We start from the raw sequence: 16,286 nt of genomic DNA, 5'->3' as shown, positions 1-16,286 counted from the left end.
GGGCAGAAGAGCCAGCTTCTCCTCAGATGCCAACGAGCCCTTAAAAGCATGTCTCTCTTTCTTTTTCTCTGTTAAATTCCCGGATTTAGCGTCTTGCAGATTGGCTTGCTTTTGGTTTGTAATTAAATTATTTTAAGATATGCAGTAGATGAAGCTACAGATGTAATGATTCATGTTTTCAATCTGTAAACATTTGAGGTTTAAGAATCATTACAAATAATTTACATAATTACAATTACAGGTACTGAAGACCAGTACTTTTTGGCAGATGTTATTTTTATGGAGAGCTGCAACTTTTTTCACCTTTCATAGGCAGTACTTCAGTCCCTTCACAACAACCAGCTGAACCTTAATGATAGTTTAGCAATGGTTACAGACAATGCATCATACTGTCTGAAAGCATACCAGGAAGTTTTAAAAGGGGTGATGCCCAACAGTATACATTCAACCTGCTTATGTCGTGTCATCAGAGACCTGGTAGCACTATAAATAAATACTTTAGTGAGGTTGCATTACCAGTGATGTGGGTAAAGTCTGCCTTCTTCAAGAAGCCCCAAAGCAGGAAACATCAGGTGGAATAGCTGGTTCCAATCAGTAGGGTACCTTGCTGAACCTATTCATCCATCCATTTTCCAACCCGCTGAATCCGAACACAGGGTCACGGGGATCTGCTGGAGCCAATCCCAGCCAACACAGGGCACAAGGGAGGAACCAATCCCGGGCAGGGTGCCAACCCACCGCAGGACACACACACAAACACCAATCACACACTAGGGCCAATCACCAATCCACCTAACCTGTATGTCTTTGGACTGTGGGAGGAAACCAGAGCACCAGGAGGAAACCCACGCAGACACGGGGAGAACATGCAAACTCCACACAGGGAGGACCCGGGAAGCGAACCCAGGTCCCCCAACTGCGAGGCAGCAGCGCTACCCACTGCGCCACCGTGCCGCCCTGAACGTAATCACCTCTACAAAAAGTTTTTTGACCGTGAACACATCAGCTCAGGCTGTAACAAATATCCTAGACCCTAAAAGTGAAGTTAACCTTCATCTCAGAAGGATGCATCAAACTAGTCACAGCTCTTACAATCCTGGAGGGCACTCACTGTCCTACTGCAGTCTCAGCATGCAACATCATCGAGGATCTGGGCTCCTACCTGATGAATGGAACTGCAAAATAAGATTCAGTTGTGTTAGTGTGCCGTTTCATTAAAAGGAATTTAAAGTGCCATTTCATTATTGTTTGTTTTGTTGTAGCGGTTGCTACTTACAGTAAAAAAAAAAAAAAAAAAACCCATAAAACTCCAAAAATCTGAATCAAGGAAAAATAAACGGTGAAAACCGAAAATCAAAAAACAAAAAAACAAAACTGAATTTGTGAAAAAAAATGAAATTGATTCCATAGGGCCCTAATAAACTTAATGTAATTGTCAATAAAAGCCTTTGAAATTTATGAAATGCTTGTAATTATATTTCAGTATACTATAAAACCATCTGACAAAAGGATCTAAAAACACTAAAGCAGCAAACTTTGTGAAAAATAATATTTGTGTCATTCTCAAAACTTTTGACCACAACTATCCATATTATTAACCAAGAATGGTAAACCGGATGGACGCAGGGACATCCGGCCATGGGCCGTAGCCGTAAAAGACGTACTGCGCAAGCGCCCCCACAAAACCCCCCTTCCAAGCAACGGAAACCGGATGCAAAGCAACGTAAAGTAAGAAATGAGGCGCCCATAGCACACAGAAAAAAAGGAGTCAGACGCGAAACGGAACACACACAAAGAAGAGAATTGAGACCCACGACACACAAATGAGGCAACGCCCCCTAGCACAAAAAAAAAAAAAAAAAAAAGAAGTCAGACGCGAGCGACACACAAACCTATTGGACACAAAACAGGACAGACTACGGACATAGCACACGAAACATACACAAAAAGCAGGATTCGGACCCACGACCACACTAACATAAATAAAAAATGAGACACAAAGCACCATTACTAAACGAACCGTCCGTATTAAATATACGTCATCTGAACACATTCAAATTATGCAGCATAGGTCGATCTCATTACACTGATGCACTATTAACTGTTCAACCACAGAAAAGCCTCCATATTAACAGTGAGTACAATCCTCCTTATTACTTATCCATATTTCTAACGCTGAAGAACAAACAAGTCATGAATTCATGCTCACGGGTACAAAACAATACGGCTCGAGTGACGGGACCAAACACACAAACCCGCATGAAATAAAACAATACATGTCGGACGACTAACCGACATACAAAAACGGGCAAGGCTCAATACAAACAATTAACGCCGTAAACTGCAACGGGCTTCTCACACAGCACAGGCAAATCGATTACGGCTCCAGAATAGCATGTCCCAAATCCTGCACATACAACGACGCGCCTCTCAAACGGCACAGACAAAACATACACGTCAAGGACATCAACGACAGACACCTGCTAAACGATTGCGCCAGTTAGCTGACAACGCGTTCAATAATGAGTCCACTATTCATGAAAATTCATTGGGATTAATGAATGTCATTTGCAATCATTGTCATTCACTTAACTTCCCTAAACAAACAACTGGCAATACAAGTAATGAATTTACACGTTATTGTCAAAAGGGTCAAATTTGACTGCCTCCATTACATTCATATCCTGCATATCTACAGAAGCTTCTAACTAACGCTGTACCTGAAAGTAAAAACTTTATGAACTGCATTACATCCTACAATAGTTCATTTGCTTTTGCATCTAATGGCATCCAGTCACTTACTCAACACCATTCATAAACTTCTACAAACGTTGATGAATAATATTATTCCCTTTGGAAGAAAGGTACTTTTATTAGGAGGAGATTTTACACAGTGCTTAGCTATTGTTCCACATGCCATGCGCTCGGCTATTCTTCAATCCACCTTAAAATTTCAGACAATTGGCATTGCTTTCAAAAGAGTTATGGAGATATTTGGAACAACAATCTCATTACACCAAATACCCCTTTTAACACAACAAACTATATTCTGTCCAAAAAATATTAATGTTGATCACATTAATAACCAGGTCATTTCATTACTTCCTGGAGTGGCACAGCTCTTTCTAAGCTCTGACAAAGTTGACTCTGATGACGACAATGACCATCTTAATTTCCCCTTAGAATATTTGAACACTATTAACCCAGCCGGATTACCACAACACAATCTTAGCCTTAAAAATGGAACAATAATAATGCTACTAAGAAACCTTAACACTAAACAGGGTTTATGCAATGGTACACGTTTAGTCGTCAACACCATGCCACACAATGTTATTAAAGCAAAACTTCTTACAGAATCACATGCTAACAGTACTGTTCTAATTCCTACAATTACCTTATAACTTCTGACCTGGAATTACCTTTTACACTTAAACGGCGACAGTTCCCCATTACACCTGCCTTGACCATGACCATCAACAAATCACAAGGACAAACCATAGACAAAGTTAGCATCTACCTCTCTGAGCCCGTTTTTGGACATGGACAACTTTATTTGCTTCCTATATGCGTCATCTACACCTTCACACTATGCTATATCTCAATCATACATCATGCTCTTTGTAAATTCACAACACCAGGGGTTGGCGAGCGAAGCGAGCAGGGGGCGGAGCCCCCTAGTATATAACTAACTGGCAAAGGTTTGACAAATACCACTTTTATATGTATTTTCAAAGCAACATGAGGCACTGGAGAGCTCCAAAGAGGCCAACAGCCAGAACCTAAACAGCAAACTTATTTCATGTGTCAAGGAAACAGTCTCAAAAATAATGACAGCATATGTGAAAAAATAGGAAATAGATAAATAGAAACAGCACTTGCAGGCCAAAGCTTGCAGACAGGGATAGACATTTCGCAGAATAGCTGTTAAATGCCACAAAAGTATAAAGTGAGAAATTACATCGGCACTTTACCCAGTTAAAATAAAAACTAAACATTGTGAGCTCTCAAAATAGGAAGTCATGGCTGAATGTCCTTTTTGAAACTGCTTGTATCCAAGAAGCTTAAACTGATACAAGGATCACGAAACCAGAACCTTTGGACAATGAAAAACGTAGTATGGTATGAGGAGTTATCTTTCACCATATCCCTACCCATTCCAGATGGGTTTACATTAGGTAAAAATGAAAGATGCCTTCAACCCACATTTATTCTCAAATATTAAACCTGATGGGAGATTTTTAAGTCACATGGGCAGTCATTTCATGGGAGGCATTAGGTCAGATGATTGCTCTGTATTGTTGGATATTAGCCAAAGAGACCATTTTATAGGACCTGGTGGACCTTTTGTGCAAATATCGTTCCCCTATTCCAGGATGACAATTCCCCTTGTCACAGACATTCTAGAGTACACAGTGAGAAGTAGATTTCTACTCCTCAAAAGGTTAAAGCACTTAAACAATGGGAACAGAGAGACACTGATAACCACAAGTGGTAGCCTGCAGTCCAGGAGGTAATGGAAAGTTTTTGCTCATTAAAGTAACACATTGTATGAGGAAAAAAGCACAAGAGAGTGTGTGCGTATATTATATATAAATAATACACACACACACGGGATACATGCTACACTGCTCTATTTTTTTTTTTTTTTTTAAATACATAATCAGAGAAACCAGATTAATACTTCTCCAAAAAAAAAAAAAAAAAAAAAGAAAAAAAAAGGAAAAAATGGTATCATGCACGATCACATACAGCTGGTTTCTCGTTTGAGATAACAGAATGTGAATTTCTCCTTCATCCAACCTACAGTCTAGATATAGCTCCCTTCAGACTGCATCCGAGTTCATAAAAGAATGAACATGACTATAAAATCAATAAGGCTGCTCAGTCAGCAGTGTGTAACTCTTTACGCATGGCTGAGCAGGGTTTTGTAGAAAAGGGGCCTTCAACCTCCCAGAATAGTGCCTGGGACAATGCTTTGAATATGATGAGGATTTTGTATGAACATAAACAAAAGCACAAGTACTTGAACACATGTACAAAATTTCCCACCTATATGTTTATGCTATAAAATAAATATGATTTAACACAGGCCAGTAAACTCTAAATTACTTGACAAGAGCCAATTTATTATAAACTACACAATTACGATTTCCAGAAGGTTTATTGTGCAAATAAGTTTCAGTGAGGTGCACAAAGGAGGATTTCTCACATTATGGGGCTGCATACAGCTCAGTGTTATATCAGTACACCTAGGTATTCATTTTCAAGAAAGAAGTACCCCAACTCTATACTGCACAAGTAGCTTTAAGAAATTGATTTTTCTCATTTTGGTTAGGATAGATTATATATAAAATAAATAATTGACTGAGAGGGGTGTTTACATACAAGTATGGTTAACAATATTTACATATCAACACATGCACTACACACTAGTTACAGTACAGTTTGTTTTCCACTGGTCAGCAGTGCAATATTAATGTGGCTACAAACAAAACCTTCTCAGCAGTTTAACACTAATGTCGCGCTTCTTTTCAACACCGTTTTTAAATTAGTTCCCTTAATTTTGACTATGCCAGTAGCACTCCCATTGATTTCACTGTTCAAGAAATAGCTGGATACAGAATTTATTTCTTCAATTAAAAAAAACCCTCCCATTTCCAAAGTGTACATATCAATATGAAATTAGAGTAAATCTCCATGGGAGACCCACATTGCCTTTACTGTAAAAGGGTATGTAATATGGGCAGAAAGCTTGCAGCTTATTAATTTAGAAATTTGCCACATTCCTCATACAAAAATATGAAAAGTATACATCTGCCAATCACATACAATGACATTTTGCAAGGCAAACCTTGCACATGAAATCTGTCATTTAACTGGAAACACCATCTTGACATATGTAACATTTAGATTATGAACATCACAAAATAAATTAAAAATGGCCATATACTAAAATTACAGTAAGTAACTTGTGTCCAAGCCTTTGTGTCATGAGTTTGGGGTCGATCACAAGGTGGCATAGTTTGCAGGATGCCTGACTATCTTCTGTTGGCAGGGATTGTGTTTCAACAGTCTTTTGCTCAAATTTTCCAACAAAAACCTTTATTCATTGGTGAACTTATTTGTTCTAAACTCCTACAAGTGTTTTGCACACCACAACTATAACTTCAACACTCTGCACTCTGTTGTCTCTCCTCCAGCTGTTTTTGTCAGCCTCCTCCTCCCGAGTCTGGCTCCCATTGTTCAGATAGACAGCTCCTTTTATGTAAAGCCCGGGAGTACTTTTAGTGCCCAGGGACCATGGCTCTGGAGTACTCCCAGTGAGGCTGGATCCTGACAAAGTGGGCTCGCTAGTCTCTTCTGTGCCCCCTGGTGGCACTCAGATTTAATAGACGGACTGGCAATTAGCAGCTATTTCACAGAAAACAAAACAACTAGGGTGGGTTGTTTTTGAAGTGGTTCTGAAATTATGAATTCATTTTTGACCCTATTTATTTCAACTGTCCATTTTTTCCCCTCTCAACAATTTACTTTTTACAGAAAAACATAATGGAATAGTGGGCGGCATGGTGGTGCAGTGGTAGTGCTGCTGCCTCGCTGTAAAGGGACCTGGGTTTGCTTCCCGGGTCCTCCTCGCTTGGAGTTTACATGTTCTCCCAGTGTCTGCGTGGGTTTCCTCCCACAGTCCAAAAACATGCAGGTTAGGTGCATAGGCGATCCTAAATTGTCCCAAGTGTGTGTGTCCTGCAGTGGACTGGCACCCTGCCTGGGATTTGTTCCTGCCTTCCGCCCTGTGTTGGCAGGGATTGACTCCAGCAGACCCCCCGTGATACTGTGTTAGGATATATAGCGGGTTGGAAAAGGACCGACTGACTTAATGGAATATCTTTAATAAAAAAAAAAAAATCATATGACCCCACTTTCAATACATAAAACCAGGCGCACAACTTTATCCAAAACTTTGACAATCCAGCATCACATCGATGCCGATGACCCAAACAGCATTCTGTTTAGGCTAATCATAACCTTGTTCATTTCCTTTACAATTTTGCACAACCAAACAATAAAAATAAATGGTACGAAAGGACCATATTGGGCGGTTGAAATATTGGCTTGCTATCCATCTAAAATTGCAAAACCGGTTAGCCAGGCACAAACTGGGTTTGAGGAGTTATTTTCTCTTTTGATGTCTGTCTTTGTCCTTACAAAGCGGATGCAGTAGTAGCCTGTGTTCATTAAAAACAAAATATATACGCTGTACTTTTAAAGAGCAAGTTTTGTTATTTTCTTGACATTACCGTTAGGGGGCGTTCTCGTGACCATACAGTATTCTTAAAAACATTAATGATCGTTAATAAACATTCGTGCCTGGAAAGAGACTCACGCCCTATCAATGTTTGCATCCCACCTTGCACCCAGTGCTTCTTGGATTGGCATCCACTCCCAGTCTGCGTGATCTCTTAGCATAGAGAAATACACATTAATACGCAATCAGTATGACACGAGATATTAAGGTCGCAACGAAAACTGAACGCTGCAAACGCCATTATATTGTGTAGATATGGAATTGTGTAAAGAAGAACACTTTTAATCAAATCAAAAACACCCACGAATCTGTTATTCAGTTAGAAAACAACAGCAACATCCTCTTATCATTTGTTATACATGGAGCATGTAAGTGCGTAGGCTTAAAAAATAATAAAAAAGGATTCTGCCACCAAGTGCTGCGTAGACAGCCACTGAAATTAAATAAATATATCTCACACTCATTATAACCAGGTATTCAATAGTAAATTTAAAGTTTCCAGCGTAGCAAGGATTGAGGTTTATCATTCGGCACCAGATGTATTTCGTGAAATTACGCCCGGGTTCTTCATGGAAAAAAATTCTGATCAACCCAAGCTTCAAACCATTGCAAAAAGAAAATAAAAAGGTTAAGTATTTTCCTCGAACCACGGCGTCGGAAAGTATTTATTACTGCGTCTACTATGACGAAGTCTCTCGAAACCTTGAAATAAACTATACGCGGTGACGAGCCTCGCGCACCAGTTGCTTTCTTGTCGGGTAAAGGAAAGGTAAGCGCGCACCCTAACAGTGGAAAAAAGAGCGCGAGCACGCGCTGTAATATGAGCGAGTGGGAGGGGAGATGTGCGTGTGTGGGGCGTGGGTCCGGCTCGGCGGCGTCGTCCTTCTCCTCCGGCGTCCTGGAAGATGCGCGACGGGTGAAAACAATATTGCGGCTTGGGAAACCCTGTATAACCCACATTAAGTGCCCGCAGCATATACGGCACTATATACACAGACGTTGTGATCAAACCAAAATGCGCACACGTTACTCGTAGGCATTTCAACGACAAGGTGATAATGATGCGTTTCCCAAATGTTTTGCGAAATAAGGTTTTTTTTTTTTTTATTTATAATCCACCTTTCCCGGGCACATGGAACATTGTCCACTAAATACACTTAATTAAAATGCATCGCGATTTTTATAGCAGTGGGTATTGATTTAGTTCAGCGACCGTTATAGAAATGTACATCGAATTATGTCCTGCGTACCTTATAATGAAAAGACGATGGTATGGTTCGTCACAACAAGCGAAAGGCCAGCTGAGAGTCGGCGACTTCCTCTGTCGAGCGTTCTTTCCACCACGCTTCTGTAAAGCTGCTGCTGGCTCCTCACCGATCACACTCCGAGCTGTCGGACTGCAGGGCGCAACTCCGGTGAGCTGGGACCGCCCTTTCCTTTAATTTAAAGCAGCAGAGTCCGCGTATCGCGCAAGCCTGCTGGGACTTAATAAGTGAAGGAACATTGAAATAATCTTGTTACAAAATGTAACGTATGCGCCATCCATGCTTTCTGTTGTCTCGTCTTTCTCTGTTTCAATAACCATTGATAGTGAATAAATTAGAAGTGTAAAGGCTAAATAACTAAAATATCAATACACTGAACTCCATTTCGAGGACTGGTTACATCAATAATAAATAGCACAGGTAGGTTAAATGAATGTCATAGCTGTATTTTCACTGAGAATTTGAACCTTAACCCTCACGCATTATATATATATTTTGTAATAATTTATCCCTTAACTTGCTTACAGTGCCGATAAGGGCAGTGGCCGAGTTTAGTGCTGAAAAAGACAATTTCCCAGACGAGGAGACTTTACCTGAGCATAGGCCGAAGGTCCTGGTTTGTAGGACAAGGATGACTGAGACTAAGGGTAAAAACACTGTTCAGTTTACATCTTATAAATAGATAGGTGGACCGTTATTTTTTTGAGGGGAATTTGAAGTTTTACAGTAGTTCAAGAAATATACAATAAGTACCCCAAAGACACACAAGAAGAAAACATTAAGACTTTGCTAATAGGTGAGCAGTCACAGTGAGGTCTCACAAAGCTATATTACCATAGGTATGAAAACAATAGCAATTAAGTTAGATTTTTGGCATAATGAAATTAATGTGTCATATATTTTGATACTGCATTTAGTGTGTACATAGTTAATGTTCCAATATTTTGTGACATCAATTGAAAACACATTTTTAGTCAATCTATAAATCTTAATGCACAGCCTCCAAACAATCAGAGTAGCTCCTCTTAAAAATATTGAATAAAATTCATGAAACACCCTCTGTAGGATAATAAATGTAGGTAAAAAACTAAACAAAAGTCAAAGATAACTACTGATGAAAAAGAGTTTTGAAATTGAAAAAAATAAGTTTGGAAAAGGATTTAATTATCTGCAGATTTGGATGACAAGGTGCTTTAAACAATGACATTTTTGTTGTAAACATGGGGTTCGTAAGCACAAGAGTCTCAAAAGTATCTCAAAATGTCCACCAGAAGGGGGGATCCATCAAATGCTGGCTGGTAGCAAGGCAGCAATTGTTGAATCTTTACAGATAAAAAAATGATTTTATCACAAAAAATGTTCTTGTTGACAGTGAAGCTGTGAAGAGTACTGTACAGAAAATAAAAGATGCCTCAAATAGGAATTTACAAATCAATGGCCTAATACAAGAACCCAAAGAAAAGTATCAAAAAATCAGTGCAAAATGTCAAAATCCAGAAAATCACAAAAATGCAAATTAAATTAAAATCATATAAACTCACCAATACCAAGATATTCAGTGAACAGCAAGGGACCGTGGATTCAGTCTCTTGATGGTGATGGGCAGGTGGCCCTGCCTTTTTGGGAACCTCCCACAAGACACAGAACATAGCAGGAGATACTGTACATACAGACATAGAAACATTATTAACACTACTAAATAAATCAAAAATGAACAAAATGGAAATAAAAACAGCATTTGAATCTCAGTCTTGACCCTGTCTGAATCACAATACCTTTAACCTGTTGCAGCATTACCGAGATTTCAGGATATGCCTGACAATGTGGGTCGCTGTGCTAACAACAGGATACACAAAATAGTAGTACCCATTAACATCCAAAATGCCAGTGGAATTGGCCCAAAACATATTACAATTAAAGTACTAATCAGTTCAAAAACAGATTTCAGATTTGTGGTCTAGAATTTCAGATTCCTAGTCAAGATCAACTCTCACATAACTAGTGTAAAAACACCTGATTTGTGTTAATAAAAGGCAGAGAAATTACTAAAAAAAACTGATTCATAACAGTTATATGCCCTGTCCCCATAAAATAGATTCTCAGGTTATAGGGACGCCATAATGATCAGTTGGAGGACCACCCTCTGCCTATTTATTCAAGGCAGAGAATCAGGCCCTGCAGAGTGGCACTGATAGTTGTACTGTGATTTTTCAGTTTTGTGAGTACTTGGATTGCTTGTTTTTTTATATATATACAGTATCTTGTTTCTGGTTGTTTGTTTTTATATTTCAAATTGTGGAATTGGTTTTGTTGACTCTTGAGTTGCCATTTTGGCATTCCCTTTACCTTTCTTTTTGATTTTTTTTCTATAATCTGCCTTGTTGGATTATTTTTGATTCTGAGTTTTTTGGTATAGTTTCTTCTGGTCCTTTTGAAAATTTTCCTTAGAGAGGATTAAAGATTGTATTAAATTAGGGCTTATCCTTTTTTGTGTCTTTATGTGGAAGAGAAGCCCATTAAGAAATTTAGGCCTCAGCCTAGTCAAGGCCTACATTTTGAATGCAAGGACCGTCTAATTCAGACCTTTTTGAGTTTGATGTCTACAGGAAAGCCCACGGCTCCATTTAGGAGGTTAGACCTTATATTCTGAACTTTTGTGCATTTTGGTATCTTGTGGTAGAAAATCATACCACCTTCCTTTAATGCCTCTTTTTTGACCAGCATAGTCCCCAGTTCTTTTAATTTGGTTGTTGTTGGACAGTATTTTTTAAAATTGGCTTCAATAATCTCAATAAATGTCAATTTTAAATATAATTTTTTTGCTTAAGCTTGTAGGAGAAACTCATAACTATAAAGTCTTAATTTAAAATCCACAGTATTGTCACTTGTGTGGAGTACAGTAAAATTCTTAATTGCATGTGCTAATCAATATGCAACATGTTGCCAATTTCCGTATAACAAACTTACCTTAAACCATCTTTTTTAAATCAAAACTTTTGTCTTTCTAACATCAAATATAAATTCACTGGGTCAATTTTGACATAGACAGGCCACTCATCTCAACAATGCTTATCAATCTTATTAATCGAAAATAGGGTTAATTCACTGGTAAGATTTCCTAAATATGACCATGGAACCTCAACATTTAGATTTAAACTGTACAGCTATCCATTCCTTTTAACATTCATAGATAGCAAGTTAGATACAGTACTCTTGCATTCTTATTTATATAAAAGAAGTAGTACCTAATATTTCTGGATATTAAAATATAATTTTAAAATGGTACAAGTGTCCAGCAGCTTTTAGCAGACTCAAAGTAAAGTATATTTATAACAGGAAAAGCAAAACTTTCATTTTCAGTTTTATTTTTTCCCTAGTGGCAAAACACAATGTTAAAAATATTCAGATATCTTCTGGTGCAGGACATGTTTCAATTACTATGATTTTAGACTTAAGTCCAAATTTTGATGCAACTGACTATTGCATTCTTTTGCATTAATTAGTGTTACTTTTAGGTGTGAATATCTTTTTCTCACTTGATTAATTTGTATTTAACAGATAATTTTTATTATGTGCAGCATTTTAATAACAGTACTTCTTCATTCCTGTCTGCAGTACGATTAGGTATTCCCTCAATATTAGGTTCTAGATCTAGAGCTACTGTATTTCTGTATTTGTGGCATGTTTTGCCATTCATGGATAGGATAATTGGTAACTCTAAATTGAACGAATATGAATAAGTGAAAGTATGAGCATAAGAATGTACTGTGATGGACTAGTGCTCTGTATAGGTTTGATTCGTCTTACACCTAATGCTGCCAGGATAGGCTCTGACTCCCAATGACTCCACAATTGCAAAGAATATGTCCAATACCTGCATGAATGGAAATATCATTTACCAATATATTTGTTGTAGACTGTATTCTAATGACACTCACTTGTATTTATCAATAAAACTAAGTTTAAATTGTGTTTACATTTACGTCATTAATTAATCATACTAATGACACAGAACAGTAAAAGACTGAATATTTGCTGTCCTAGAACTTAAGCTGGAAATATACGTTTTTTTTTTTTTTACTTTGTGGAAATTCTTCAGATAGCAAGACAGTACCAAACAAAGAGGGAATTAACTTTATTTTAGACAATTCACATAAGATTTATGTGTTAAATATGGCAACGGTGTAACCTTTAGTCATCCATTTTCACAATAAGATCTGCAAACCACATCTTAAAATATAGCAACATTAAATTAGTTTCTTTACAAATATTATATTAAAAACTTGTCCATTCATTTAATTATTTAATCCCAAACCTACAATTAAAATATTATACTTGGGATTATAAACAGAACTAGGAATGGCTTACATTTAAACCAGAAACATTTTTCAGTCATTTTTTGACATATAAGATTGTGCGTGGCTTTGCTTTCCTTTACTTTATGGAAATTATTAAAACTGTTGCAGATCTTCCTGTGACTTCTGAAGAGCTGCTCATGCAACCAGCTTTTCATATTAATTTTTAATATTTTGTCTGGCATTGTAATTGGTTATTACTAAGTCTTTACTATTTTTTTTTCTCTGTGTGATTTTTGGTTGCATTTGGTGTCACTGATGCTTTCACCAGGTTATCTTTCTTCAGACTTTGGTAGGGGACCTCAGAATGTCTGGGAGACTGGCATGAACAGTGACAAACTCTAATCAAAAATATCACCCTGCAGTGTAATTTCATTGGCTTTTTCTAAAGACCCTGTGCCATATTCTCTGATGTTTGTATATATTGTATTTTTGTTTTGTTCCCCTGTGTTGTGTATTGGCCTTAGCTACACTGAAAAAAAAATGTGATGATTCGCACTTAATATTTTCAATCTGAACCAATATAATTCTTTTTAGCTTTTTGATCCCACAATTTTTAAGTTGAGGCAAATCATTTAGAGTGATTGGGTGCAATTCACTTGTTTTATACTAAATCTATTTTTTAATTTGTTCTTCTTTTTTGGCAGTTGGAAAGCCAGCACACTGGAAAGTTCGACCAGAAGAATATACAAACGGCCCCTCAAACACAGCACAGAAACAAACTAAAATATTAAGTTAACTGAAATAGGATTTCTACATTTATTCCCTCCACCATAACTTACTTTGGTAGAAACATTTTTTTTTACTTTGATTGAGATCTGAAACCAAATATCCATCCATCCATTTTCCAACCCGCTGAATCCGAACACAGGGTCACGGGGGTCTGCTGGAGCCAATCCCAGCCAACACAGGGCACAAGGCAGGAACCAATCCTGGGCAGGGTGCCAACCCACCGCAGGAAACCAAATATTTCAAGCTACAACACTAAATGACTAATCTTAAGTTGCTTGAAAGAGAAAATTTACGTTGAATGAACAACATCAATGTTATATTTTTTTCAGTGTACACTTGCATTAGCTTAATGTCTTTTACCTTACTATCTGCTTATATTACAAGTGGTTCCAATGTAATCTGGAAATCTTTGGTTCACTGCAAAGAACCTGCCTTGACACTTTTGTGTTTAAATCAGTGAACAACTTGTTTGTGTCAGTTACCAAGAGCTTTAAAAATTCAAGTTCTTTTGGAGGTTAATTTCAAAGTTCACAAACCTTTGGCAGATTGTACCATTTTATGCATCATTACCTCTTCTAGCCTACATCAAGGAATGCAGTCTGGTGCTTTGCTGATACAGGGTCTCAGCCCAAGGCTGAAAATAGAAAAACATTGTAGAATTATTATGTGATTAAAATCTGGCACATCTGTTGCGACACATAATCCATTTGCTTCCCTTTCTTTACTGGACTCTGTATGTAATAATCCAGAAAAAGCAGGAAAATAGAAGAGGAAGGGGGAAAAAGGAAAAAAATGAGGATAAGTGAAAATAAATAAACTTAACAGTATTTTGCAGCTTTCATATCTGTTATGTTATTTTTATCATATAAGGATATTCACATCTAATTCGAAAGGAAAAAAATTATAAAATACTAAACGTGTAATCAAGAAACGCATTTGGTGCACATTTTTGGAGTTTTTGTTAACTGCATTATATTTGTAAATATGCAAAGAAACATGACTTGATATAGGAGAAGTGTCCTATATAAAAATAGTTAAAATACAATGTGTCTTAACTTCATACATTATGAGATTGTGATTTCATAAGCTACTTTTACAGTGAATCTTGCTGTATATGATAAACATTAATAACACAAAAATGGTGCAATTAGGATACAATGCATGATCACAGAAAATCATGAATAACAATACTGTTGCTCTACTGTATTAACATAACATACAATATGTAATCCACATTTAAAGTATACTGTATATTAAAAGATACCACAAGACACAAACTGTTCTAAGATATAAATATATTATGAAGGGGTAGAACTTCCCACTTAGAAAACTTATCTAGTCGTACAATTTAAATCACAACTTGAATTGACTTGACTTGACTTGAAAATGCCCATAATACAAATTTGGCATGGTGGTCTTACTTACAGTATGTCCTCTACCTTCTCATTTTTCCTGTTTAACATTTAACTGACTTGCCGATAATTTACCAATAGTTTTGAATAATCCTTATTTATATGTGTTATGAGAATTATAGAATACTCCATGTACTGTGCTTTTGCTGTAATATTTTGCAACTAAAGCACCAAATAAACAAAAAATCACCTGAATACACAAATGCTATAGGCAAGCATCGAGTGTTACTACATTTAGAAAAACTCTTATAATGTCTGGACATCACACAATACAGTTACAGTTTAGGAAGATTGGTGGATGTTACTACGACATATCCAATAAACAATGCAGGCTCAAAACAAGGGTTAGGTTAGCATATACATAAAACCTGTGTGGTCAGAGAAATCTGATCTTTTTAAATATGAGAGTCATGCTAGCAGTAATGAGCATGTTTGAATTACAAATAAATACCTGACAATGTTGAAATACACCAAGGTATAGCTTGTAATTACACCTAATATCTCACGTCTTAATGAAATCAATGTCACCTGCCTCGTGTTCATATTTCAGAACAGATGATGGCAAATGAGAATATTTAGTTTTGGTAATATGCAGTGGTGGATTTTTCTTTAATGATGACAGAATTCCTGTGACTGCTATTTTCACGCAATTTGAATATGCAAATATAGAAGACTGAATGGGAAGTTGCAGTGTTAGATATAGGCAAAGAACTTTAAAGATGGTAAAACAATTGTCTTTGTCCCTGAAATAGAGGTCAAGAAGGTTATGCACAATTTAAATGAACCTTTACCTGAAGGGAATTTTCATACATTTAAAGTGGCTGCAAAAAATAATTGATTGGAATGTAATTCTCGAAGAGATAAAAGGTATATAGATTTGATTTGCAATTAATCATTTAATCATTTTTTTTAAATTTTGGTATACACAATTATCCTGAACTGGGTAAGAGGGCTAGAAAATGGGTGGATTTTTAATAAGTACTTTCCTGCGGACATCCGTGCAGTAACTATCCAATTCATCCTTTCGCTTTTAAAGCTGGTTAATCCACCTCACAGTGACAGCTGTCACAGAATATCACAGGAGTATTAGGTGCAAGAAGGCAGTGTCAGTGTTATATCCTCTTGAGATGTGAATACTTCACCCTTACAGTAAAATAAACACATCCATGCAAGACAGAGGTCTTTATTGATCCACAAAAGCAATGTTAACAAA

The 16,286-nt window shown here is 37.1% G+C and overlaps 2 protein-coding genes across 4 annotated transcripts in view; one reads left to right on the top strand and one right to left on the bottom strand.

The window, feature by feature from the left end:
- The window catches only part of ndrg3b (ndrg family member 3b), a 1,230,027-nt gene extending 1,221,311 nt beyond the window's left edge, over positions 1-8,716 (bottom strand). For 2 of the 3 annotated variants that reach the window (XM_051932925.1, XM_028811611.2), the window contains exon 1: positions 8,560-8,716. The gene's annotated coding sequence lies outside the window, so the exon portion shown is untranslated. The remainder of the gene's footprint in view (positions 1-8,559) is intronic. The other variant, XM_028811609.2, reaches the window with a different exon arrangement.
- Positions 8,717-9,156: 440 nt separating this feature from the next.
- Positions 9,157-16,286, top strand: part of edem2 (ER degradation enhancer, mannosidase alpha-like 2) — a 42,755-nt gene continuing 35,625 nt past the window's right edge. Inside the window, exon 1 of the mRNA XM_051932916.1 lies at positions 9,157-9,221. The gene's annotated coding sequence lies outside the window, so the exon portion shown is untranslated. The remainder of the gene's footprint in view (positions 9,222-16,286) is intronic.

This window comes from Erpetoichthys calabaricus, chromosome 10 (genome assembly GCF_900747795.2).
Source record: "Erpetoichthys calabaricus chromosome 10, fErpCal1.3, whole genome shotgun sequence".
Classification (NCBI taxonomy): domain Eukaryota; kingdom Metazoa; phylum Chordata; class Cladistia; order Polypteriformes; family Polypteridae; genus Erpetoichthys; species Erpetoichthys calabaricus.
Note: the sequence above shows the minus strand (reverse complement) of the source record. Positions and strands in the feature narration are given on the sequence as shown.